General features: G+C 41.7%; 1 protein-coding gene across 1 annotated transcript in view; it reads right to left on the bottom strand.

Annotated features, from left to right (window-relative positions):
* The window catches only part of LOC128689836 (uncharacterized), a 54262-nt gene extending 30730 nt beyond the window's left edge, over positions 1 to 23532 (bottom strand). The window contains exon 1 of the mRNA XM_070087674.1: positions 23375 to 23532. The gene's annotated coding sequence lies outside the window, so the exon portion shown is untranslated. The remainder of the gene's footprint in view (positions 1 to 23374) is intronic.
* Positions 23533 to 25622: the final 2090 nt, after the last annotated feature.

Consider the following 25622-nt stretch of genomic DNA (forward strand, 5'->3'; position numbering starts at 1 on the left):
TATTATCGTCTTGTTCTACATAATTTATTATTTCTGGAATTTCACTAGTATCTTCCTAAGTAAAGACTGAGAGGAAGTAAGAACTGAAAATTTCACACATATCCCTATCACTGTCAGTGATCTGACCTGAGCTACTCTTAAGTGGGCCTATCTTGTCTCTAATCTTACTTATGTATAACTGAAAGAACCCTTTTGGGTTAGTCTTCGAATCTCTTGCGACCTTAGCCTCATAATCCCTTGTTGCTTTTCTTATTCCTTTTTTTTATTTCTCTCTTTAATTGAATATATTGATTTCTTAACTGCCCATCCCCTCTTTTGATACGCCTATATATGCCTCTCTTTTGACCTATGAGATGTTTTAATCTATTGTTCATCCATTTGAGATCATTTTTGTTAGATCTAATTTCTCTACTCGGAACAAAAGCTGACTAAGCAGCTAGAACTATGCTCTGAAAAATGTCATATTGGCAACCAACACCAGCTACCTGACCCATAGCCAGATCATCCCAATTTAGCCCACCCAGGTAATTTTTCAGTCCCAGGAAATCAGCCAATCGAAAGTCTGGGACAGAGACTTGATTGCAGTTTACTGCAATCAAGTGGTAGGGTGGCAGCGTCAGTGGAGGTAAATCCTGCAAGCTTGCTGGTAAACTGGACAATCCACGAGAAAGTGAAGAACTGAAATAGGAAACAGACAAACCTCACAGAGAGGGATAGGGTGTCCTTCCACGAGAAACCCATGGCGAGTATGGCAGATGCGGAGATGGGAGAGTGCAGTCTCCCTAGTACAGCAAAGGTGGCTACAAACCCAAAAGCAGTTTAATAGAGTGCAATTTGTTATGGTGCATGTCCAACCACTCTTGTTGCCAACGGCCATGAAGATGGGCAGAGATGACGGTAAAATAATCTCTGAACGGAATACCTCTATAGAAAACCGGAAGATCACGCACTGCTGACTGCCCTGCACATCAATATGTCCAGGGACCCAGCAGAAAACATCTATCCTTTTTCTTGCTAGCTACATGGCACAACCAAAGCTGAACACAAGGGACCAGTGGATGAGGGGAATCACATTGTTTAATGACCTGTAAAGCGCTGAGGGAATCCGAAATGATTACAAACGCCGAAGGATACATACAGTGGACCCTCGGTTATCGGCCGTTCCTATTATTGGCCAACTCGGTGATCGGCTGGTTTTTTGGCTCTCGGTGATCGGCTGGTTTTTTGGCTCCCGGTGATCGGTTGTTTCGGATGTGTTCGTCTGCCAGCTGGGGTTGCTTGCGCATCAGTTTAGCTGTGTCTTTCGGTGCGTGAGGAAGCTTCTGCTCATACATCAAAACATTTTGTTTGTTTTCCATTATTTTTTTGTGGGTTTCTGCAGTGCAACTGCGAAATAAGTAACCATGGCTCCAAAGAAAGTTCCTAGTAAAGTTCCTGTGGCAAAAAAAGTGAGAAACACCATGGAATTTAAGCGTGAAGTGTAGCAGGCATGCAGAGAGTGTAGCAGGCATACAGGAAGTGTAGCATGCATGCAGGGAGCATAACAGGCATGCAAGGAATGTAGCAGGCATGCAGGGAGTGTAGCAGACATGCAGGAAGTGTAGCAGGCATGCAGAAAGTGTAGCAGGCATGCAGGGAGTGTAACAGGCATGCAGGGGGTGTAGCAGGCATGCAGGGAGTGTAACAGGCATGCAGAGAATGTAACAGGCATGCAGGGAGTGTAGCAGGCATACCAGAAGCCAGCATCAGTCTTCAATAAAACTATGTAATACTGATTGAATTGTTAAAAAAAAATATTTTTTGGTGAATATTTTTGTCTGGAACAGATTAATTGTAATTACATTAATTCTTATGGGAAATATTATTTTGATTTTCAGCTGTTTCGGTTTTAGGCCAAGCTTCTGGAATGGATTATGGCCGATAACCGAGGGTCCACTGTACATGTAATATGGAGAAGCAGTATAAGGATGGCATACAACTTGGCAGTAAAAATACTAGTCGAGTCTAACAAATGACCCCGGACAACATCATGAGGGAACACCGCCTCAAACCCAACACCGTCAGAAGATTTAGAACCATCTGTATAAACAGCGATGGCACAAGCACGTGATTAGAAGTGATCAAGAAAAAGAGAGCGAGAAGCAGCCGTAGGTAAGAGAGCTTTGGTGCACGGCAGTAGGGGAGAACAGACACAAACCATTGGAACCTCCCAAGGGGGGGAAAGGAAAAGGCAGATGCTACACTAACATACAAGGGAGGCAACTGGAGAGAAGACAGGAGCAAAAATGAAGAGAAAACGGAAATAGTAAGCAGGGGCGCTGATCAAATAAGGGGCTTCTACTAATGTCTGAGACAAACCAATACACAGAAGGAACCCGAAGGTCATGAGAGCAGACAAAGTAACAAAGTGCAGGTATTTCCATCCAGTAATGTGTAAAGCTTCAACACAGTCCAGAGAATGCTATGACCTGAGCTGCCCAGACCACCATGTAAAAGGAACGCAGTGCTACAGAGTTAGCAGAGAAAGGGAAATTGAACAGCATTCTTTTTTAGACAAAAAGAGAAAAGATCAAAACAAAGGAGGAGACAAACAGGGGAAATGGTACAGAGAGGACAGGTGGGCTCAAGGCCGAATAAGCAAACAAACGCAAAGCCAGTACAGTGGACCCTCGACTAACGATGGCATCGACTAACGTTAAATCAGGCTAATGATACTTTTAACGCTAACATTTTGCCTTGGCTAGCACTAAAAAACTCGACTAACGATATTCGTTCTCGGGTACCAATTAATATCGTTAGTCGAGGGTGAACTATACTGGAGAAACCAGGGGAGTGTACACCAGGGGACACATCAGGTAGTACACCACCAGTGGCACTAATGAAACACAAAGTGAGACAAAACATCCCACTTGGTAATTCCTGCTTCATATTTGCAAATATACAGGGTTTGAAATCAAATAAAAATGACAAAGTTAGTTATGTCAGTGGGCTCCTGACAGAAGCGAATGCCATGTTTGGAGCATTTACAGAAACACGTACAAGGGATGTTTTGGACGGAGAGATAAAGGTAGAAAACTACAACATGTATAGGGGGTAAGGCAGCCGGGATTGATGGGATAAAGATAGAAATGATAAAAGCAGGTGGGGATATAGTTTTGGAGTGGTTGGTGCAATTATTTAATAAATGTATGGAAGAGGGTAAGGTACCTAGGGATTGGCAGAGAGCATGCATAGTTCCTTTATATGAAGGCAAAGGGGACAAAAGAGAGTGCAAAAATTATAGGGGGATAAGTCTGTTGAGTATACCTGGTAAAGTGTATGGTAGAGTTATTATTGAAAGAATTAAGAGTAAGACGGAGAATAGGATAGCAGATGAACAAGGAGGCTTTAGGAAAGGTAGGGGGTGCGTGGACCAGGTGTTTACAGTGAAACATATAAGTGAACAGTATTTAGATAAGGCTAAAGAGGTCTTTGTGGCATTTATGGATTTGGAAAAGGCGTATGACAGGGTGGATAGGGGGGCAATGTGGCAGATGTTGCAGGTGTATGGTGTAGGAGGTAGGTTACTGAAAGCAGTGAAGAGTTTTTACGAGGATAGTGAGGCTCAAGTTAGAGTATGTAGGAAATAGGGAAATTATTTCCCAGTAAAAGTAGGCCTTAGACAAGGATGTGTGATGTCACCGTGGTTGTTTAATATATTTATAGATGGGGTTGTAAGAGAAGTAAATGTGAGGGTCTTGGCAAGAGGCGTGGAGTTAAAAGATAATCACACATAAAGTGGGAGCTGTCACAGTTGCTCTTTGCTGATGACACTGTGCTCTTGGGAGATTCTGAAGAGAAGTTGCAGAGATTGGTGGATGAATTTGGTAGGGTGTGCAAAAGAAGAAAATTAAAAGTGAATACAGGAAAGAGTAAGGTTATGAGGATAACAAAAAGATTAGGTGATGAAAGATTGGATATCAAATTGGAGGGGGGGAGGAGGGAGGAGGTGAATGTATTCAGATATTTGGGAGTGGACGTGTCAGCGGATGGGTCTATGAAAGATGAGGTGAATCATAGAACTGATGAGGGGAAAAGGGTGAGTGGTGCACTTAGGAGTCTGTGGAGACAAAGAACTTTGTCCTTGGAGGCAAAGAGGGGAATGTATGAGAGTATAGTTTTACCAACGCTCTTATATGGGTGTGAAGCATGGGTGATGAATGTTGCAGCGAGGAGAAGGCTGGAGGCAGTGGAGATGTCATGTCTGAGGGCAATGTGTGGTGTGAATATAATGCAGAGAATTCGTAGTTTGGAAGTTAGGAGGAGGTGCGGGATTACCAAAACTGCTGTCCAGAGGGCTGAGGAAGAGTTGTTGAGGTGGTTTGGACATGTAGAGAGAATGGAGCGAAACAGAGTGACTTCAAGAGTGTATCAGTCTGTAGTGGAAGGAAGGCGGGGTAGGGGTCGACCTAGGAAAGGTTGGAGGGAGGGGGTAAAGGAGGTTTTGTGTGTGAGGGGCTTGGACCTCCAGCAGGCATGCGTGAGCGTGTTTGATAGGAGTGAATGGAGACAAATGGTTTTTAATACTTGACGTGCTGTTGGAGTGTGAGCAAAGTAACATTTATGAAGGGATTCAGGGAAACCGGCAGGCCGGACTTGAGTCCTGGAGATGGGAAGTACAGTGCCTGCACTCTGAAGGAGGGGTGTTAATGTTGCAGTTTAAAAACTGTAGTGTAAAGCACCCTTCTGGCAAGACAGTGATGGAGTGAATGATGGTGAAAGTTTTTCTTTTTCGGGCCACCCTGCCTTGGTGGGAATCGGCCAGTGTGATAATAAAAAAAAAATGTATAGATGTGATAGAATCAATAGGTCACAGGGAGGGGTAGGAATCTATGTAAAGGATACTTTCTGTTGCACAGAAGTGCTGAATTCTACGAATGATATAGTAGAAATTCTAGGCATTAAAGTTGAAAATAGGAATTTGGTAATTATCCTAGTATACAAACCACCATCAGCAACTGCTGAGGAATTCACTGATCAGTTAAGTAAGATAGATAGCTATCTGGATAGGCTAGAAAGTCCTACACCAAATATTTTACTCCTTGGAGATTTTAATCTCCCTCATGTAAAATGGAAGATGGCACAATGTAATGTTATACCAGAAATATCTGCGGGAAGCACCCTGGCTCAACAGGTACATACCAGGGAAATAATGAGGTTTTGTGAAAAGCACTCTTTAAACCAACAGGTAATTGATCCCACTAGAAATGAAAATACCCTGGACTTGATATTCACAAACAACGAGGAACTGGTCAGAGACATAACAGTTTCCAAAACTATTTGCTCTGATCATAACATCATAGAGGTTCAAACTAGTATTAACTCAGGGGTAGGAAACTGCATCGCTAAAGTTAGAGATGGGATGTTCAGTAAGTTTAATTTTAACAACCATAGAATTAACTGGGAAAAAATAAACCAAGAGCTATCAGACATACCCTGGGAATCAGACATGAGCGACCTAAATCCCCAGCTGTGCCTAGAGAAGCTGAATACAGAAGCATACAAAGTATGTATGAAACATGTACCACTGAGGAAACCCAGAGGAATATCAGATATAGAGAGAGAGCATAGGAGATGGTACAGAAGAAGAAAACAGGTTACTGAACTGCTTAAAAACACAAATATGCTACAACAGAGGAAAGATAGACTTAGCAGAGAGATCACTGAATTAGAGCAAAACCTTAGGATGTCATACCTCACAGAAGAAGTACAAAGGGAACAAAGGGCCATACAGGATATTGCAAGAAACCCAAAATATTTCTATTCCTACACAAAATCCAAGCTAAGAACTACCTGTAGAACTGGACCACTACTGAGAGGAGACTCGTATACTGACGATGAACAGGAAATGAGTGAAATCCTAAAAGAACAGTATGAGTCGGTGTTCAGCAACCCACTAAATGACAGTAAGGTAGAAAATGCAATAATATTTTTCACTCCAGAAGAAGGCCGCACAGACCAACTAACTGACATTGGTACAAATCCCATAATGTCGAAAAAGAAATGGAAAACATGCCCACTCACTCAGCACCTGGACCAGATTCATGGAATGCTCTATTTATAAAGAAGTGCAAAGTACCACTAGCACGAGCCCTCAGTATTCTTTGGAGAAAGAGCTTAGATCTAGGTGAAATACCGGAGGCCTTAAAGAGTGCAGACATAGCTCCTTTGCTAAAAATTACAGACCAGTAGCCCTAACCTCTCACATCATAAAAATCTTCGAAAGAGTGATTAGACGGCAGGTTACAAATTTCATGGACCAGCACAACCAACATAACCCGAACCAGCATGGTTTTAGAGCAGGACGATCATGTCTGTCACAGCTGCTGAACCATTATGACAGAATTACGGAGGCACTGGAAGACGACCAAAACGCAGATGTGATTTACACAGATTTTGCAAAGGCGTTTGACAAATGCGATCATGGAGTGATAGCGCACAAAATGAAGGCCATGGGCATTACGGGGAAGGTAGGCAGATGGATTTTCGGTTTCCTAACACACAACCCTGTTCACACACAGTAGTGAACAGGGCTAGATCCAGCATCAGCGAGGTCAAAATCTCAGTGCCCCAAGGCACTGTCCTGGCACCACTGCTGTTCCTCATCCTCATAGCAGACATAGACAAAAACACCTGGCACACTTTTGTATCATCATTTGCAGATGATACTAAAATAAGCATGAAAGTCAGTACGGTAGAGGACATAAACAGGGTTTTCCAGTGGGCAGTGGAAAACAACACGACATTCAATGGTGATAAGTTCCAGCTGCTTAGGTATGGAAAGAATGAAGAACTCAAAAGAAGCACTATATACAAAACTCAAGAGGGTCACCAAATAGAACGTAAGGAACACGTAAAAGACCTAGGAATAATTATGTCAGCAGACCTTTCTTTTAAAGACCATAACAAGACAAAGATCACAACAGCCATGAAGTTGACTGGGTGGGTATTGAGAACTTTCAAAACAAGGGAAACAATGCCGATGGTGACACTCTTCAAATTGCTAGTGCTCCCTCGCTTAGAATATTGCTCAGTGCTGACGGCCCCGTTCAGGGCAGGAGAAATATCGGAGCTGGAACAAATACAGAGAACATTTATGGCTCACATTGAGCCAGTAAAGCACCTAAACTACTGGGAATGCCTGCAAGTCTTGAACATGTACTCATTGGAGCGGAGGAGAGAGAGGGGTACATGATAATATATACCTGGAAGGTACTCGAGGGCTTGGTCCCAAATCTGCACACTGCCATAACAACATACTGGAGTGAGAGATATCGGAGGAAGTGTAAAATAAACCCAGTGAGGAGCAGGGGTGTGGTGGGGACAATAAGGGAACACTGTATCAACATCCGGGGTCCCAGAGTTTTTAACATCTTACCAGAAGATATCAGAAACACTGCTGGAACAAGTGTTGAAGCCTGCAAGAGGAAACTAGACAAGTATCTTCACCAGGTGCCAGATCAACCAGGCTGTGATGGATATGTAGGGCAGCGGGCCTCCAGCAGCAACAGCCTGGTTGACCAGGCGAGCACCAGACAAGCCTGGACCATGGCCAGGCTCAGAGAATAGATATACTCTCAAAATTCTTCAAAGGTATAAAGGTAGCTTATTGACGATCAGCTAAGGAAGGAACATTCGTCTCAGCATAGAGGCTTTCAACAGGGGATGAACGAAAGGCACCAAGGCATTAATGTAGATCCTGGTGATGAAGGGGATCTAACTTAGAATGAGTTGCAGAACACAAAATAGACTTGGTCGCCATATTCCAGCTTGGACAAGACTAGGGTGGAATGCAAATGGAGTAGAGTCAGACAATGTGCTTCCCATGAATGATGCGCAAGAATTTTAAGGAGGTTGAGCTGACCATGGCAAGCTGCCTTCAAAGAGGAAATGTGAGGTTTCCATGTCAACTGGTGGCAATCAAAAAAAGTCAAAGAAACTTAACTATCTCATTCTGAAATATGTGAACCATCTAAATAAAATAGAATATCTGGGACAAGAGGACGTCTAGTGAAGGTAATGAAATGGGTTTTCGCACTAGAAAATTTAAATCCACAAGAAGTGGCCCAATGGAAAACACAGGCAATCACAACCTGAAGGGAGGCCACTACGAGGCGACAGTCAGCACCTGTGTAAGCTATAGCGAAGTCATCCACATAAAGTGATGGCAAAATATGTGATGGAAGAATGGAAGGGAAGTCATTTATAGCCAAGAGAAAAAGGGTAGTGCTAAGGACACAACCTTGTGGGTCTCCCTTGGCCTGAAAAAAGTCTAAGAAAAGCGAGGTGCCAACACGGATGCATAAATGTTTTTCAGACAAGAAAGCAGCAAGGAAGGTTGATTGATTACCATGGAGGCCTAAGGAGTGGGCCTAGGCTAAGATGTTATACCTCCAGGTGGTGTCATATGCCTTCTCAAGAGCAAAAAAGACTGCTAGGACTCGACTCGACTCATGAAATAGTAATGACATGTTTGTTTGACTGCTAGGACGGAGTGTTTATTAGCAACGGCACTTCATACGTATGTATCTAAGTGGAACAAAGGGCCAAAGCAGAGCAGCCCTTACGAAAGCCATATTAGTGAGGAGAAAGACTATCGTGAGTCTCCAAACACCATATCAGATGTCTATTCACCAACTGTTCCATCACCTTGCAGACTACACTGGTCAGAGCAATGGGGCGATAGTGAGAGGTATCAAGCCCCGAGGTGCCTGGTTTGCAAAATGGTAGTACAATGGCTGATTTCCAATGTGGAGAGAGAACCCCTCACATCCAAATAAGATTGAAAAGACGCAAAAGGACTGTAAGGGTTGTAGAATGCAGACGTTGTAGCATACTGATATGAATAGTATCACCAGGCCCAACTGCTAATGACTGGCAAGCGGAACATGTGGACTCTACCTCTAGGAGAGTGAAAGGTATGTTATATGGCTTCTTTCCATTAGAAGAGAAATCCAAGGGCAATTGCTCCTTGGTAGACTTAGATGCGAGAAATGAGGGACAGAGGTGAAGCCCTTGGGAGACACAGAAAAGATAGTTCCCGATTTCCGTAGCTACTTCAAGAGGTTCCGCAACACTAACACCAGCAACCTGCAAAACGGGAGCTGGGTCCAGAGTGTACTTGCCACACAACTTCCGTACCTTCTTCCAAACCGCACACATAGGGAAAGTCGAGGTAATGGTACACAGGTAGTCTTGCCAACAAGTGCATTTAACGTCGCGTATGATGAGGCGAGTGGCTGCCCTTGCCTGCTTAAAATCCAAGATGATCTGAGGTCTGATTATATTGATAACGGCCCCATGCAGCACATTTCAAACGCACTGAATGGGCACATGTAGGAGAACACCAAGACACGCATGTCTAAGAATGCCTGCCTGAGGTTTGAAGAATAGAATGTGTTGAAGTCAAAACTAAGGTTGAAAACTGGTGCACCAGCTCATCAATGGAGGACAAAGAAGGGTCCCCACAAAAAGCTACGAGGCAGTTGGGAATACGTAGAAGTATGAAGAATAGGAAAGCGATCACTGTCGTGCAAATCTGGGAGAACAGATCAAGCATAATCAAATGCGACTGACGTGGAGCAAATAGAAAGATCAATGCAAGAAAGAGACTGAGTGCAAAAGTCAAAATGGGTGGAAGCACCCATATTTAAAACATGAAGAGGATGAGAAGTGAGAAGAGTCTCCCCAAAGATGGTGATGAGCGTTAAAATCACCTAACAAGATAGGAAGTGGCAGAGAAGAGATCAAGAACCCAATATCCAAGATATAGAATGCATGGGAAGGAAAGAGATAGAGAGCAAACTGTATACCATCTGTGAAAATAAATATGGGCTACAGTAAAATGCAGCAGAGAACGAACAAAGACCTGTTGATACAGTATACCAATGTGCACAAGAAGCGAACTCTCATTAAACGATTCATCAGGAAAGGGATCAGAAGAATGCAACAGCACACAGCCTGAAATGGGACGAATAACAGCTGAACGAATTTTGGGCTCTTGTAACCCAACACATACTGGGGAAAACTGGGAGAGCAACACCTGGAGCTCTCCTTGATTACCCAAGGCCACGAATATTCCATTGTAAATAAGTCATTATTCACAAAGACAGGTATGCCAACAATAAGAAGCGATAAAATCTATGGGCTATTTAGAGTTAGTGAAGTCAATGTGTGGAGGGAACAGAAAGCGTGTAAGCAAGGAGGAACCAGAATGCTGTGAAGGAAAAGATTGCTGCGAGGGTTGTGAGAAATAAGAAGGGGTAGGAGGAGGCTTGTTGGTGTCCATCAAGGGTTTTGTCTCTGCAATATAGTTGGAGATAGCCCCAAGCATCTCAGCGGATAAGGAAGATGCTGATACCATGACTTCAGAGACAGGCGAGGTAAAGCAAGTAGAGACTAAGGAGACTATGGAGGGAACCAAAGAGGTCTGAGATGAGAGGGGCTTATGAACCTGGAGTGATGCGTTGAAGAGTCCTGCCATGGAACAGGAGAGGAAGGAGGCTGGAAGGTAACTGGGGAAGAAGTCTGGGGGGGGAACAGTAGAAGAGGGGACCACACGACCACACCTTCTTGTGAGAGTTAGAAAGGGGATGAGAACTAGGCACCAAGGCCAAAAAGTTAAACTGTTGGGGAATTGTAAGCACTGGAGGAGTGCGAAGAGACTTATTATTATAATAAAAAAGAAGCGCTAAGCCACAAGGGCTATACAGCGCTGCAGGGTAGGGAAGGAAGCGAGGGTATTGGATGGCAGAAGGGAGGAGGGATGATCAGTAGGTTACAGAAAACAGCGGGACAGGGGATAGTACGGGGGTAGAGGGTAGCAAGAGATTGAAGTAGAAAGGGCTGAAGGTATCAGAATTTGTGAAGTCAGTCAGTTGTTGTCAAAAAGTCAATGAGAGAGTCCGGATGAAAGCGAAGAGACTTAGGCTTATGAGACAGGTTCAACTTCACAGGTGACAGGCGCGAAGATGCAGGAATGTGTGGCCTTGCAGACTGAGAAACTAGCGGGCAAGAAGAATTAGAGGTAGGAATAGGTAAGAAGGTGGGGGATTCAGAGGGTGAAACTGTAAAAGAATTAGAGATGGGGGGGTAACTCTGGGAGACACGACACTGGAGGAGCTGGTAGCCTGGGGAACCGCCAAGGTTGGAGGTCTCCTAGCTCCTAGAATAGGGACATGAAGAAGATTCCTTTGAAGGCAGAGCCAAGAGACAGCCATAGGATAAGGCCTTCGCTCTCAACCCTTTCAGGGCTTCCGATGTAGTAGTACGTCTTATGCACCAGGGTTATTGACTTACTAGTACGCATAAATTCTAGCGCCTTCAAATCAAGTGGAAAAAGGCTGGTAGGCCGTTGTCACCAAGCCAAGTACATGTATAAGGAATATCTCACTCTCCCGCAGTGTGGGTGGTGGGGAAAGGCAGTAAGGATGGGGTTGCAGTGGGGATGGTAGGGAAGGGAGCGTGGGTTTGTGTAAACAACATGGCTGGCTGGCTGGTCAGGTGGCTGGCTGGTCAGGTGGCTGGCTGGTCAGGTGGCTGGCTGGCTGGTCAGGTGGCTGGCTGGCTGGTCAGGTGGCTGGCTGGCTGGTCAGGTGGCTGGCTGGCTGGTCAGGTGGCTGGCTGGTCAGGTGGCCGACTGGCTGGCTGGTCAGGTGGCCGACTGGCTGGCTGGTCAGGTGGCTGGCTGATTGGTCAGGTGGCTGGCTGGCTGTTTTGGTGGCTGTCTGTCAGTCTGTCTGTCTCTCTCTGTGTCTCTCTCTCTCACAGGTATGCATAAATACAATTATAGTGTAAATTACCTAGGATAAACCAAAAAATCCAGACTGACAAATAATAAGTATCAGGACTCAGATGTGATGCAGTGACTACTGCACTGAGTGTAATACATGTTAGTTCACTAGTGGCTCTATCTGAGACAGAGACAGAAAGAGAGGCAGGCAGACAGAAAAAGAGACAAGCAGACAGATAGACATGTTTATGTGTAAAGTGAAAACAAATAAAGGGAAGGCAGTGTACCCTCATCAAATGTCACCACTCTCATTAATGGAGAGATAAGACGCCCCTCATCAAATGTCAACACTGTTATTAGTGGAGAGATAAGACGAGTGACACACTCTCTTACACCATGCTTCAGTTATTATTATTATATTTTCCGTGTATCCTAAGTAATTTACACTATGTATAATTGTATTTATGTGTACCTTTGAGACATAGACAAAGCCAACCAGCCAGCCAGCTGGTCAGCCACCCTGCCAGCCAGCCAGCCAGCCAACCAGCTAGCCAGCCAGCCAGCCAGCTGCCTGCCAGCCAGCCATGTTGTTCACACAAACCCACATTCCCTTCCCCACCAAAACATTGCTGGGACCTATAAATACTATGTATATAATTCTAGGCAATAGTATGTGACTAAAGTAGGTGAAAATGTTCACTTGTCAATGTTTGTGCAGTTATTGTGTAGTATACAACGAGTGTATATATCCAAAATATGGCTTATATTGGTTTCATAGGCCATAAAAGTTACTTGAAAAAATAAAATGTTAAAGAATAAAAGAAAAAACATAGGAAAAAAATAAATAAAACTATTACTGCGTGACCGGCAGTCGGCGATGTTGCCGTAAGCGGCTCACTTATTCAACTTCATGCCTCCATATCTCGGTAAGTACTGATCACAAAAAAAAAAATTTGGCCCATAATACTCACAAAAATATGCTCTATCATTTCATAATAATTTTTTTTTTTTTTTTTTTTAATTTTTTCGACCCTGAGAACAAGTTTGGGAGAGAGCCTGTCGACCCTGAAATGGTTAAGACAACAGATTTCTCGTTCATTAAGACAGACCTGACAATGGCGGAAAAAAGAAGGTTGAGAGGTTCACTGCAATTCAGACAAGTGGGGAGAAGAACTGGAAGGTCCTAAAGGGCTAATTGCTCCAAAATATCACCACAAGACAGAAAAATCACACTGTACAATGGTATACGGTAAAACACCATACCACTGCAAGAACTGAGAGTAGCATGCTTGTGAACTGTGAGTGGAATGTTATCAATGGAAGTAAGATGGGAAAGATCATGAGCTTGTTCTGCATTCTGAACTGTAACAATGTGTGCACCACTTGGAAGAGCATGAAAGGATATATTTTGGCCATGTTATAAAAGAGCTTTACCAATACTATAGTCAGAAAGATAATCAGTTGGAGATGTCGGTTGCAGGGAAAAGAATTTAGTCCACTGTGTACTTGTAAACAAGATGAGTAAAGGAAGTGGGTGTCGTATAGGTAGTTTTTGGATGGAATGAGCAGTGATCAAAGAACCGTCATCAGCAAATGGTCTGGAACATTAAGGCGTAGTACTGTGGGCGGTTCGACCTGAGGTAGGTGGGCAATCTGAAAACCATTGGACTGTATTCAGGGAAGCCGGAGGTATAGTTAAAGGCATGCAAGAGGTAGAGGCACTAGCAGAAATGGGTGGAGCCTCAGCACATGGATCAGGTGGTGAAGCATCACCAGCAGAAGGTACAGGGGTATAAAAAGAGTCTGGAGAATGGTTCAATAATGAAGCCGGGTCAGCATAGGATGTGGGAACAGAAAGGGGCCTAGGAGGAGGAAGAGGAGGAGGAAGAGGAAGAAGAGGAAGAAGAGGAGGAGGGGGAGGAAGAAGCAGAGGAGGAGGAAGAAGAAGAAGCAGAGGAGGAGGAAGAAGAAGAAGCAGAGGAGGAGGAAGAAGAAGAAGCAGAGGAGGAGGAAGAAGAAGAAGCAGAGGAGGAGGAAGAAGAAGAAGCAGAGGAGGAGGAAGAAGAAGCAGAGGAGGAGGAAGAAGAAGAAGCAGAGGAGGAGGAAGAAGAAGCAGAGGAGGAGGAAGAAGAAGAAGCAGAGGAGGAGGAAGAAGAAGAAGCAGAGGAGGAGGAAGAAGAAGAAGCAGAGGAGGAGGAAGAAGAAGAAGCAGAGGAGGAGGAAGAAGAAGAAGCAGAGGAGGAGGAAGAAGAAGAAGCAGAGGAGGAGGAAGAAGAAGAAGCAGAGGAGGAGGAAGAAGAAGAAGCAGAGGAGGAGGAAGAAGAAGCAGAGGAGTGTAGATGAATGGTTCAGAGAACCGACATGTTGATAAATTGGACACATATGCAACTCTTGGGTATCTTTATTGAGGAAACGTTTCGCCACACAGTGGCTTCATCAGTCCATACGAAGGAGAAACTTGAAGAACAGGAGGAGAATGAGGTAATCAGTCCCTCAACCTTGAGTCGATGTGTTCAGTCCATCAATCTTGAATAGAATACGGCATATCAGCGGAGAAGCAGCTTATAAACCGTATGGCAGGAGAGGTGCAGCAGTCATAAGTCGTGTCACATTTGTTCAATGTGGAAGTAGGTCGTGCCCAAGAATTAGGCAAGCGAAGAATTCCTAAGTATTAAGATCCCAAGAAGTTGCAGTGTCTGACAGATTTGTAGATGAATGGTTCAGAGAACCAAATAATAATAATCTTTATTTCTACATAATAATTATTTCTAAATAATAAAAATCCTTTTTTTCTAAATAAAAATCCTTATTTCTAAATAATAATAATAATCATTATTTCTAAATAATAATAATCTTACTTTCTAAATAATATTACTAACAATTTTTATTTCTATATAATAATAATATTTCTAAATACAGGTCCGCCATCACAAATCCGGCAATCAGTTATTCGGTTCCTTCAGTTATTCGGCACTAATTTTGGCTAGTATAATTTCAAATTTCCAGGGTTGCCACACCAACCTGCTGGTACTATTTGGTGGCACTACTTGCTGCATAAGTCATTCCAATTTCTTTTTCTCCATTTATTGTTTTAACCTGCTTACTTTTAGCCCTAGCCATGGTTCCAATGAATAAAAAAAATGCTTCTCATTATGTAAAGCACCTACACAGTACATTATCCATTAAAAATAAGGTGGCTTTGAAGCCACTGTCGGTTGCCATGAGCTCAGTCTCATGAAGCAGAATATGCTTTATTATTACGCTAATATCAACACTACAGCTTATTTGCCTATCACAATTGATCTAATATGACATAAGAAACAATATAAATAACATAAAACATGTTAAATACTCCAGAATGAATAATATTTGGCATAACACCAAGCAGTTCGACAGAGTTATGAAGAGGATATGGTAAACAAATACCATTCTCCTATCCTTGTCTTGGGGGCTTATATTAGAGAAAACAGAGTATAGCACAGGGCTAACTATGATATACACTTGTACTCCACCATAAACATGAAACAAAAAAGTTATTTTCTCTCTATAGATTATCACACATAGCAGCATATGTGTAGAGAGCCTAGGATAACCCCAAAAAAGTCAACGTGGCTTATTTTTAGTACCTGGCTTGGGTTAGCCATATATGATTTTTGGTAAATATTTGAGTCCCAGCCAGGGTAGAAACATTAGGCGTGTTCCTTTACACCTATTGTCTATGTTTACCCATCAGTAAATGGGTACCTGGGTGTTAGTCGACTAGTGTGGGTGTTATCCTGGGACACTGACCTAATTTTCTTGAAATACTCAGCATAACAAGTGCCTTTCTATACAGTAGTATGTCACTGATGTTATCTAGGCCTGTATACCTTGTACATGTACGTGTAGTAAATAAAGATACACGTATTATTATTATTATTATTATATTATTATTATTTTCTCAGTTGTTTGTTGGGTTATCTTATTCAAACTTGGGCAATGTATGATGGAAAGATAATTCTTCACGTACACCAAAAATGAAAGAAATCAGACCATAAATAGCGGAGTTCACTTCTCAGCCATCAGCGGCCGCTTAGCGGTATATTTTTGTATGGTTGTTATGGTTATATTCTCATTTTTTCGGTCTCATTTGAGAGAAAGATATATTGCAGAAATAGATGATTTTGATTGCTTTCATGATGAAAAGTACCTTGAAATTGCGCTCACAGCAGCGAAAATGTTCTACTCTTTAGCGAAGCTCAAGAGTAAACAAATGACGTCACCGTCCAATACCTGTCCGCCTGCCAGTCTAAATTCCAGTACGGAGTGAAGAATGGATTGACATTATTTATACAATTATTACAATAATGCAGTAGTCTGCATAACAGTAAATCTTCTATTTTTTTTTTTTTTTTTTTGTGAATAAAAATTCCAAATGGTAAGTAAGAGTAAGATAAGAGGGGCCTGTAGCCGTGACTAATGAACAGAGAAAATGTTATTTTAGTGCCAGGAATGTCTGCATTGTTTATTCTGGATCCTATTTTGAAATTGGCATCTGTTGAAATTTGTGTGAAATCGGCCAAATTGCCAAATTCTGACCTCTTCATTGGGTAGTTGAAATAAGTGAATGGGCAGTTTCTTGCACTCAGTTGACAGACTAGAAGTAAATAAGTTTATTCAGGTATACACAAATACAGTTACATAGATTATCATACATATCAGTGTATGTATAGAGAACCTGGGATAAATAACCCAGAAAAGTCAGACAAAGTGACTTATTTCCTGTACCTGGCTTGAGCTTGCCATATATGATTTTTGGTAAATGTTAAATGATCAGTTATGGAAGGAGAAAAGAGAATAGCTAGAGAACAAATGGATTTGTCAGTTAAAAATAGGAGAGGAGAGTTATTAAATGGAGAGTTAGAGGTATTGGGAAGATGGAAGGAATATTTTGAGGAATTGTTAAATGTTGATGAAGATAGGGAAGCTGTGATTTCGTGTATAGGGCAAGGAGGAATAACATCTTGTAGGAGTGAGGAAGAGCCAGTTGTGAGTGTGGGGGAAGTTCGTGAGGCAGTAGGTAAAATGAAAGGGGGTAAGGCAGCCGGGATTGATGGGATAAAGATAGAAATGTTAAAAGCAGGTGGGGATATAGTTTTGGAGTGGTTGGTGCAATTATTTAATAAATGTATGGAAGAGGGTAAGGTACCTAGGGATTGGCAGAGAGCATGCATAGTTCCTTTGTATAAAGGCAAAGGGGATAAAAGAGAGTGCAAAAATTATAGGGGGATAAGTCTGTTGAGTGTACCTGGTAAAGTGTATGGTAGAGTTATAATTGAAAGAATTAAGAGTAAGACGGAGAATAGGATAGCAGATGAACAAGGAGGCTTTAGGAAAGGTAGGGGGTGTGTGGACCAGGTGTTTACAGTGAAACATATAAGTGAACAGTATTTAGATAAGGCTAAAGAGGTCTTTGTGGCATTTATGGATTTGGAAAAGGCGTATGACAGGGTGGATAGGGGGGCAATGTGGCAGATGTTGCAAGTGTATGGTGTAGGAGGTAGGTTACTGAAAGCAGTGAAGAGTTTTTACGAGGATAGTGAGGCTCAAGTTAGAGTATGTAGGAAAGAGGGAAATTTTTTCCCAGTAAAAGTAGGCCTTAGACAAGGATGTGTGATGTCACCTTGGTTGTTTAATATATTTATAGATGGGGTTGTAAGAGAAGTAAATGCGAGGGTCTTGGCAAGAGGCGTGGAGTTAAAAGATAAAGAATCACACACAAAGTGGGAGTTGTCACAGCTGCTCTTTGCTGATGACACTGTGCTCTTGGGAGATTCTGAAGAGAAGTTGCAGAGATTGGTGGATGAATTTGGTAGGGTGTGCAAAAGAATAAAAATAATCTTTTTTTTTCTCTGTTGTTTGTTGGGCTATCTCAATGAAACTTGAGCAATGTATGATGGAAAGATGCTTCTTAACGTACAACAAAAATAAAAAAGACGGACGATAAATAAGGGAGTTCACTTCTCAGCCATTAGCCGCCTCTTTGCAGTATATTTTCGTATGGTTTTATGGTTGTATTCTCATTTTTTGGACTCATTTGATAGAATGGAAGATATATTACAGAAATAGACATGATTTTGATTGCTTTCATAACAAAAAGTACCTTGAAATTGAGCTCAAAGTAGCGGAAATGTTCGATTTTTGCTGATGTTCAATGAACTGTGTAAGTCAAGTTGGTTAATTTTATTAAGTGTATTCTAACCTAACCACTCTGTAATTCGGCAAACTCAGTAATCCGGCACACTACAGGTCCCAATGATGCCGGATTTGTGATGGAGGACCTGTATTAATAATAACCTTTATTTCTAAATAAAAATTTTTTTATTTCTATATAATAACAATATTTCTAAAAGTACATGATACAAATGATATAGTCCTAGCTGACATCATTGGAATTCTATATAGAAAGTCCCTGGCTATGCAGAGCATTTCTGGTAACTTTGGTTAATCTTGCTCCCCAGGAGACAATCCACAATAGTCGATTAACACTCAGATATCTATTTACTGCTAGGTAAACAGGGGCAGCAGGTGTGAGGAGAAATGCCCAACATTTCACCTGTGTTGGGTTTTATCCTGGACCCAATGTGTGAGCTGAGGATGCTACCAAGTCTTGTAAGGTGAAATAGTCTGTAAAGCCTTATTTAGTGAAGATGAATAAAGCTGATTTTATCTTTGAACTAGATTTTGTTCAAGTTACTGACATTAATGGGTTAACCCTTAAGGGATTATGAGCCCTAGAGGAATATTAACCCTTGACTGGTTATGAACCCTAGAGTAGTATTAACCCTAGAGGAGTATTAACGGCTTGATAAAGCTCCTGGAGAGCAAAACGTTGCCACAATAAAATGTCACATTAGTTGCACTTGTCTCCTTTTACCTAACATACTGTTGGCAATTCTACCAACATTAATACAAACCTTAGAAGAGTATTAACCCCAGTGGGTTATTAACCATCTGTAGTTAATAATTCTCTATAAATGATAAACTTTATTTCTACACAGTACAATTTACAACAGATTCAGGTTTGACACTGACATACTGTACGTATGTGCACCTGACTTTTTGGGGTTATCCTAGGTAATTTACACTGCATATGATAATTATACTTGTGTGCACCTGTGCCTAAATAAACTTATCAAAGTCCCTGCATATGCAGAGAATTTTGGGCTGCTTTAACCCTTTCAGGGTCCACAGGCCCTCTCAGAGACTTGTTCTCAGGGTCCCCCAAATTTAAAAAAAAAAATTATTTTTTATGAAAAGATAGAGAATCTTTTCCCGATCATAATGACACCAAAAGTATGAAATTTGATGGAAAACTTACGGAATTATGCTCTCGCGAAGTTAGCAGTCTCGACGATGTTTAAGCATCAGCAATTTTGCCCACTTTGAGCCGTATTTTCGGCCAGTTTCAGTGTACTAGTCGACAAATATCATAACTATTTCGCTAGAACTCCATTTTGTCTATCGAATGAGTACAAGAAACCACCCATTTACCGATTTCAACTATCCAATAAAGTGGTCAGAATTTAGCAATTTTGCCAATTTCACACAAATTTCAAAAGATGCCAATTTCCAAATAGGGTCCAGAATAAACTAGAAAGACATTCCTGGCACTAAAATAACAAGTTCTCTGTTCGTTAGTCACATCCCAGGCCCCTCTTATATTTCTTTGGCTTTCCACTTTGAATTTTTATTCTTACAAAAAATAGAAGATTTACTGTTATGCAGACTACTGCATTAGTGTAGAAATGGAATAAATAATATCATCACACTTGTGAAAGAATATTAGATTCACCAGTTGACGTATATTGGACGCTTGGCATGATTTGTTTACTTTTGAACTTTGGTAAAAATCGAACATTTCTGCTACTTTGAGCTCAATTTCAAGGTACTTTTCATTGTAAAACCAGTCAAAATCATCTCAATTTCTGTAATATGTCTTCCATTCTATAAAATGAGACCAGGAAAACTAGAATACAACAATAAATACCATACGAAAATACATCGCAAAGTCGCTGTTTTAATCCAAAAACACAGTCAGTTTTTTTTCTCATTACACACTGTGTGCTGCAGTATTTTTTTTATACTGCACACACTGACCACATAAACCCATTCTTTCATACGTAGGCCTACCAGCTTTCTCTCACTAGATTTGAGGGCGCTAGAATTCAGGCGCACTAGTACGTCAAAAACCCTGGGGCGTAAGCCATACTAGTACGGCCGAAACCCTGAAAGGGTTAAAATAAACTTTTAACTACAGCCTCTCCTCACTTAACCCTTTGAGAGTCGATCACATACAAGTACGTCATTGCAGCCAGGGTCAGTCACGTACTTGTACGCCTAAATTCTAACGCCTTCAAATCTGGTGGAAGAAAGCTGGCAGGCCTACATATGAAAGAATGGGTCTGTGTGGTCAGCATGTACAGTATAAAAAAATCCTAAAGCACACTGTGCATAATGAGAAAAAAAAACTTTGTGTTTTTGGTTTAACCCTCTGACTGTTTTGGTCGCATATATACGTCTTACGAGCCACTGTTTTTGACATATATATACTCATAAATTCTAGCGGCTTCAAATCAAGCAGGAGAAAGCTGGATGGCCCACATGTGAGAGAATGGGTCTGTGTGGTCAGTGCACCATATAAAAAAATCCTGCAGCACGCAGTGCATAATGAGAAAAAATAACTCTGACCGTTTTTTTAATTAAAATGCCAACTTTGTGGCCTATTTTTGTATAGTATTTATGGTTGTATTCTCGTTTTCTTGGTCTCAGTTGATAGAATGAAAAACATATTATAGAAACAGAGGTGATTTTGATTGGTTTGACTATGAAAAGAACCTTGAAATGGAGCTCAAAGTAGGGGAAATGTTTGATTTTTGACGATGTTCAAAAGTAAACAAATGGTGTCATATTCCAATAAATGTCCAAGTAGCCATTCTAATATGCAGTTATGAATGGGAAGACATTATATATACAATTATTACAATATTGCAGTAGTCTGCATAACAGTAAACATTCTATTTTTTGTTTGAATAAAAATTCAAAACAGAAAGCAAGAGTAATATCAGAGGGGCCTGGAGATGTGACTGATGAACAAAGCAAGTGTTATTTTAGAGCCAGGAATGTCTGCATTGTCCATTCTGGAACCTGTTTTGAAACTCATATTTTTTAATTTTCGTGAAATTGGCCAAATTGCAAATTTCTGACCATGTTATTGGGTAGTTGAAATCAGTAAATGGGCAGTTTCTTGTACTCAATCAATAGAACAAATGGAGTTCTAAATAAATAGCTATGAGTTTGGTCGACTGGAACAATGGAATTAGCCGAAAATAGGGATCAAAGTGGGCGAAATCGCCGATTCGTAAGTATCGCCGAGGTCCCTAATTTCGCGAGAGCATAATTCCGCCAGTTTTCCATCAAATTTCGTTCTTTTGGTGTCATTACAATCGTTAAAAGATTCTCTATCATTTAATAAGAAAAATACTTTTTTGTTTTTGGAAATTTTGCGGCACCAGGAGACACCTCAAGATTTGGGGTTGCGACAGTCAAGGGGTTAAAACAGCAACTTTCTAGTGTATTTTCATATGGTATTTATGGTTGTATTCTCGTTTCCTTGGTCTCATTTAACAGATTGGAAGATATATTACAGAATTATAGATGATTTTGATTGGTTTCACGATGACAAGTACCTTGAAATTGAGCTCAAAATAGCGGAAATGATCGATTTTTGCAGATGTTCAAGAGTAATCAAATCAAGCCACGCGTCCAATACACGTCAACTGGTGAGTCTAACATTCTTTCACAAGTGCGCTGATATCATTTATACTATTTTTACAATGATGCACTAGTATACATAACAAAACCTTCTATTTTCTGTGAGAATAAAAATTCAAAATGGAAAGCAAAAGTAATGTAAGAGGGGCCTAGAGACGTGACTAATGAACAGATAAAATGTTATTTTAGTGCCATGAATGTGTCTTGTTCATTTTGGACCCCATTTCGAAATTGGCATCTTTTGAAATTTGTGTGAAATTGCCCAAATTGCCAATTTCTGACCACATTATTGGGTAGTTGAAATCAGTAAATGGGCAGATTCTTGTACTCAATCGATAGAACAAATAGAGGTCTAGGGAAATATCTATGATTTTAGTCAACTGCAACATTGGAACTGGCCGAAAATAGGGCTCCAAGTGGGTGAAATCGCCCACTCTGAGACCGCTAACTTTGTGAGGGCATAATTCCATAAGTTTTCCATCAAATTTCGTACTTTTGGTGTCATTATGATCAGAAAAAGATTCTCTATAGCAATTTCATAAAATAATTTTTTTTTTAATTTTTTTGACCCTGAGAATGAGTTTGGGAGAGGGCCTCTTGACCCTCGAAGGGTTAACGACGGAGTTCCGTTCCTAAGACCATGTCGTTAAACAAATTCGTCGCCAAGTAAGGAGCATACTATAATGGTAGTGTGTTTGTGTCAGCCATCTTTGATATTGTTTTAATGTCACCTTTGCACCATTTATAACATTTCTGGTATATTTTTAAATGTTTTTACAGTAGTGTATTGTAGTATTGTATATTGAAATAAACAGAATAGAGGAAATCAGCTCTAATATATATTATTTAGGTATAAATACTGGTCAAAGAGCCCATCGTAAGTCCAAGGCGTCAGTAAACGATTACGTCGCTAAGTGAGAAGTGGCTGTATTTATAACCACAACTGGAATTTTTTGTAAAACAATTTGTTGAAAGTTTTACAAACCAATTTGCTGAATTTTTTTTTTAACAATTTGTTGGATATTGTTTGAAAAACAATTTGGTGAAATTTTTTGAAAACAATTAGTTAAACATTTGTAGTGGTTGTTACAAATGTTGGTCAATAAAAATGCAAATATACTAATCTACATACCATTAATACTGCACATTACATAAAATGATCTGACAGCTCACAGAACAGAGCATCTCTGGGCAAAACTTAACCTACACTAATACTCTAAATTTACTCCATTTTACTTTTTATTTAATTTTCCATTTTATTTTTCCTCTGAAGGTCTAATACCAGCTAATATAGAAATGCCCAGAAGTGACTTAGTACTTCCACTGTGGTACACTGAGGCTCTCCCCCAGGATGCCAACCATCACAGTACATTTATTACTAGGACTACATAATGACAGGTAGCAGAGGCATCAGGTGTCAGTCAGGCAGCAGAGGCAGCAGATGTCAGTCAGGTAGCAGACAGCAGGTGTTAGTCAGGTGGCAGAGGCAGCAGGTGTTAGTCAGGTGGCAGAGGCAGCAGGTGTTAGTCAGTGGCAGAGGCAGCAGGTATTAGTCAGGTGGCAGCAACAGCAGGTGTTAGGTACCAGAGGCAGCAGGTGTTAGAAGACCTGCACATATATATTACCTTGCCTCTGTTTCAACCTGAATTCTCTCAGCCGTGACGTGAAACGTGCTGCCGAGTACTTGCCAAGTACCTGCCAAGTACCTGTCAAGTTCCTGTCAAGTACCTGGCAAGTACCTGCCTCCCTCTACCTGCAAGTAACTCTCAGCGAGGATCACAGATGAATTACCTGCTAGGAGAGCTGGTGCTCCCTGACCTGCTGGTGCAGTGCCCAGGTATGAGTGAACACTTCTTGATGACAGGTGCAGTGTACAGTCCAAGTGACCACTTCCTGATGACAGGTGCAGTGTACAGTCCAAGTGACCACTTCCTGATGACAGGTGCAGAGTACAGTCCTAGCGAATACTTCTTGATGACAGGTGCAGTGTACAGTCCAAGTGACCACTTCCTGATAACAGGTGCAGTGTACAGTCCAAGTGACCACTTCCTGATGACAGGTGCAGTGTACAGTCCTAGCGAATACTTCTTGATGACAGGTGCAGTGTACAGTCCAAGTGACCACTTCCTGATAACAGGTGCAGTGTACAGTCCAAGTGACCACTTCCTGATGACAGGTGCAGTGTACAGTCCTAGCGAATACTTCTTGATGACATGTGCAGTGTACAGTCCAAGTGACCACTTCCTGATAACAGGTGCAGTGTACAGTCCAAGTGACCACTTCCTGATGACAGGTGCAGTGTACAGTCCAAGTGACCACTTCCTGATGACAGGTGCAGTGTACAGTCCTAGCGAATACTTCTTGATGACAGGTGCAGTGTACAGTCCATGAACACTTCTTGAGAGGTGCTGTGTACAGACCTAGTGAACACTTCTTAATGAGTAGTGCAGTGTACACTCCATGAACACTTCTTGGCAGGTGCAATGTACAGACTTAGTGAACACTTCTTGATAACAGGTGCTGTGTACAGTCTGTGAACACTTCTTGATGCTAGGTGCAGTGTACACACTGTGAACACTTCTTGATGCCACGTGCAGTGTACACACCATGAACACTTCTTGGTGCTAGGTGCAGAGTACATACCGTGAACACTTTTTGATGCTAGGTGCAGTGTACACACAATAAACACTTCTTGATGCTAGGTGCAGTGTACACTGTGAACACTTCTTGATGCTAGGTGCAGTACACACCGTGAACACTTCTTGATGCTAGGTGCAGTGCACACACCATGAACACTTCTTGATGCTAGGTGCAGTGTACACTGTGAACACTTCTTGATGCTAGGTGCAGTGTACACCGTGAACACTTCTTGATGCTAGGTGCAGTGTACACTGTGATCACTTCTTGATGCTAGGTGCAGTGTACACCATGAACACTTCTTGATGCTAGGTACAGTGTACACTGTGATCACTTCTTGATGCTAGATGCAGTGTACACCATGAACACTTGATGCTAGGTGCAGTGTACACCATGAACACTTGATGCTAGGTGCAGTGTACACCATGAACACTTGATGCTAGGTGCAGTGTACACCATGAACACTTGATGCTAGGTGCAGTGTACACACCGTGAACACTTCTTGATGCTAGGTGCAGTGTACACACCGTGAACACTTCTTGATGCTAGGTCCAGTGTACACTGTGAACACTTCTTGATGCTAGGTACAGTGTACACACCATGAACACTTCTTGATGCTAGGTGCAGTGTACACCATGAACACTTCTTGATGCTAGGTACAGTGTACACACCGTGAACACTTCTTGATGCTAGGTGCAGTGTACACCGTGAACACTTCTTGACACTAGGTGCAGTGTATACCATGAACACTTCTTGATGCTAGGTACAGTGTACACTGTGAACACTTCTTGATGCTAGGTACAGTGTACACCGTGAACACTTCTTGATGCTAGGTAGTGTACACACCATGAACACTTCTTGATGCTAGGTACAGTATACACACTGTACAGTGTACACTGTGAACACTTATTGATGCTAGGTAGTGTACACCGTGAACACTTCTTGATGCTAGGTACAGTGTACACCGTGAACACTTCTTGATGCTAGGTAGTGTACACCATGAACACTTCTTGATGCTAGGTACAGTGTACACCGTGAACACTGCTTGATGCTAGGTACAGTGTACACCGTGAACACTTCTTGATGCTAGGTGCAGTGTACACCATGAACATTTCTTGATGATAGGTACAGTGTACACTGTGAACACTTCTTGATGCTAGGTGCAGTGTACACCGTGAACACTTCTTGATGCTAGGTGCAGTGTACACCGTGAACACTTCTTGATGCTAGGTACAGTGTACACCGTGAACACTTCTTGATGATAGGTACAGTGTACACCGTGAACACTTCTTGATGCTAGGTACAGTGTACACCATGAACACTTCTTGATGCTAGGTGCAGTGTACACCGTGAACACTTCTTGATGCTAGGTGCAGTGTACACCATGAACACTTCTTGATGC

Source organism: Cherax quadricarinatus, chromosome 22, assembly GCF_038502225.1.
Source record: "Cherax quadricarinatus isolate ZL_2023a chromosome 22, ASM3850222v1, whole genome shotgun sequence".
NCBI classification, from domain to species: domain Eukaryota; kingdom Metazoa; phylum Arthropoda; class Malacostraca; order Decapoda; family Parastacidae; genus Cherax; species Cherax quadricarinatus.